The sequence below is a fragment of the Chrysochloris asiatica genome, unplaced genomic scaffold (assembly GCF_000296735.1).
Source record: "Chrysochloris asiatica unplaced genomic scaffold, ChrAsi1.0 scaffold00201, whole genome shotgun sequence".
Taxonomy (NCBI): domain Eukaryota; kingdom Metazoa; phylum Chordata; class Mammalia; order Afrosoricida; family Chrysochloridae; genus Chrysochloris; species Chrysochloris asiatica.
Window position 1 is genome coordinate 1,493,717 of NW_006408719.1, and position 3,312 is coordinate 1,497,028.

General features: G+C 43.1%; 1 pseudogene; it reads right to left on the reverse strand.

The window, feature by feature from the left end:
• The window catches only part of LOC102820963, a 52,436-nt pseudogene extending 51,288 nt beyond the window's left edge, over positions 1-1,148 (reverse strand).
• Between the last annotated feature and the right edge of the window lie 2,164 nt (positions 1,149-3,312).

Here is a 3,312-nt window from a genome sequence, read left to right on the forward strand (position 1 = left end):
CCCTCATGAACATAGATGCAAAAATTCTCAACAAAATCCTAGCCAACAGACTCCAGCAACACATCAAAAAGTAATACATCATGATCGAGTGGGATTTATATCAAGGATGCAAGGATGGTTCAACATTAGAAAAACGATCAACGTTATCCACCATATAAATACGAAAAAAGAAGAGAACCACATGATCATATTAATTGATGCAGAAAAGGTATTTTCGACAAAATCCAATATCCATTCCTAATAAAAACACTCAACAAAAAGGAATTGAAGGGAAATTTCTCAACATAATAAAGAGAATATATACAAAACCAGCAGCCTACATTACTCTCAGTGGAGAGAAACTGAAAGCCTTCCCTCTGCAAACAGGCACCAGATAAGGATGTCCTTTGTCACCAGTCCTATTCAATATTGTGCTAGAAGTCTTAGCAATAGCTATATGGCAAGACAGGGAAATTAAAGGCATCCAAAATGACAAAGAGGAAGTAAAACTCTCCCTATTTGCAGACGATATCATCCTCTATGTAGAAAAACCCCAAAGACCCAGTGAAAAAGCTACTAGACCTCATTGGAAGATTCAGCAAAGTGGCAGGGTATAAGATCAACAAACAAAAATCAGTTGGATTTCTCGTTACCAAAAATGACAGCATTGAAAAGGGCATTAGGAAAGCAATACAATTTACAATAGCCACGCAAAGGATAAAATATCTAGGAATAAATGTAACCAGAGAAACAAAGGACTTATATAAAGAAAATTACAAAACACTACTACAAGAAACCAAAAGGGAGGACGAGTGGCGGCGCATCCGACCCAACAGCACAGGTGCGGGGGCTCCGGGAGTGGGTGGACAGTGTCGCACAGGGGAGTCCCCGCCTGGTAGACAGACAGCCCTTGGCCCTTGGGCAAACATAAGACTTTAGTTCCCAACATTGTGGACTTGCTTTTTTATAGGGTCGAGCTGCTGGGGAGTTTTGCGAGTTTTGGATCTGCGCTCAGCTCCCTCTATGGGACAGCGCCCCGCACGGATCTTAGAACAAAGGGCCTGAGGAGACTGGTTCGGAGGGCTGGCACGCCCAGAGAACCGGCGGGGCCACAGGGACTGACACAGTCCTTCGTGAGGGATGGGAGGCCTCGTTGCCACGGGAGGCATTGCCTACATGGATGTAGAGCGGCCTGGGTACCCACGGTGCAGGGAGACAGAAACAGACATTTTTTGATGACCTCAGACAGGGACGCCATCAGCCACCATCTACTAATCCTGCCCTCCACCCCCTCTGCCTGGGCTAGCCTCTGCCCAAACTCCGAGGCTCAAGCCCGGCCCATCAAGGCACAAGCGGAGAAGCTTTGAGGGAGTTTTTACTACCAGTGACAAGGCAATCCTACTGTGGCTCTGTGGGTTAAGGGACCAAACTCCAGAGCCTTTTGAGCTGCAAGGTCGGAGGTTCACGCCCACCAGCTGCTCCTTAGAAACCCTATAAAGGGCCTTTTTTTTTTTCTTTCTTTTTGCAGAACCTTTTGATCTGCAAGGTCGGTGCTTAGCGCCCAACAGCTACTCCTTAGAAACCCTATAAAGGGCTTTTCTTTTTTTCTCTCTCTTTTTGCTCTGCGGGTTAAGGGACCAGACTGCAGAGCCTTTTGAACTGCAAGGTTGGTGGTTCGTGCCCACCAGCTGCTCCTTAAAATCCCAATAAAGGGCCTTTTTTTTTTCTTTCTCTTTCTTTTTGTGTGTGTGACTAGAGATTGCCTTATTTAATCTTGTTGTTTTTTCTGACACTGAATCCTTTCTCCTTTTTTTTTCTTCTTTTTTTGTCCTTTCTTTTTTGCGGTTGTTGGTTTTTGTCTTGCTTCATTATTATCTCATTATTGCTTTTGTTTTTGACTTTGCTTTTGATTTCTACCTGACTGGTGCTGCTTGGCGGTCACATAGCCTCCCTTCTGCTATTGTAAAACTCCGTTTTTCCCTTTGATTTTGATTTTGGCTTTGTTCTCTACCCGACTGGAGTTGTTTGGCTGCCACATAGAAGAGTGAAAAGGGAAGACCACATCCGGATCACAGCCTCCTGCAGGCAATCAGAAAGCATAAAAAATTACCAAACTACATACTTAATTAATTATTAGGGCCACAGATAAACATTAAACATGTTCAAGAAGCAAAAGTAGATGTCCATATCAGCACATGTACCAAAAAAAGATAAAATATCTGAGACAAATGAGCCAGAAGTAGACCTTCTCTCCATGCTGGAAGCAGGGCAATCCTTGAAAATACCTGAGAAAGAATTCAGAAAAATTATTATAAAATGTTTCAAAACACTTTACAATGGAGTTGAGAAAAATAAGGAATAAGCCAGAAAAGTGCTACAAGAACAATCAAACAAGATAGATACAGCATTGGTAACAATTCAAAATCTACAGAAAGAGGTCCAAACGGTCAACAACAAAATGGCAGAAATAGAAAACTCCCTGAAAGGGCAGAGGAATAGAATAGATGAGATGGAAGGAAGAATCAGTGAACTGGAAGACAAGTCTCTCAATACCACTAAGATAGAAGAACAAACACAAAAAAGGGTAAAAAATTCAGAGGAAGGTCTAAGATTCATGTTGGACAACATGAAGAGGAATAACTTAAGAATTATTGGCATTCCAGAACAAAATGAGTCACACACGTCCACAGAGGAAATAGTCGAAGAACTACTGGAGGAAAATTTCTCTAACATCCTCAAGGGCGAAAAGATAGCCATACAAGAAGTACAACGAAGTCCAGGAAGGGTGGACCCCAAAGTAAAAACACCAAGACATATCATAGTCAAGCTCTCCAAACTCAAAGACAAGGAGACTCTCCTGAAAGCAGCAAGAGAAAGAGAGGGGTCACATACAAGGGCAAACAAGTCAGATTAAGCTCGGACTTCTCAGCAGGAATCATGCAAGCAAGAAGACAATGGGGAGACATATATAAAACCCTGCAGGAAAAAAATTGCCAACCAAGAATCTTTTATCCAGCAAAGCTATCAATCAAATATGAGGGAGTAATCAAAATATTCCAGGATAAACAGAAGCTATGGGACTTCACCAAAGCCAACACTGCGCTACAAAACATCCTAAAGGGAGTTCTGTGGACCGAGAACCAACAAGAACAGACAACAACCAGAGATCGACATACGTGGCAGCACCTCCCTGAATGAAGTAGAGAGCGGGACCCTACTCAAAGAAGCAGTGATGCTTGAAATGGAGCCAGAGATGATGATGTGGAGCTATGGAGCAGCTGGAGACTCTAGACCCAGAGAAGGAGAGCGATCATGTGCTGAAGACCTGGGGGG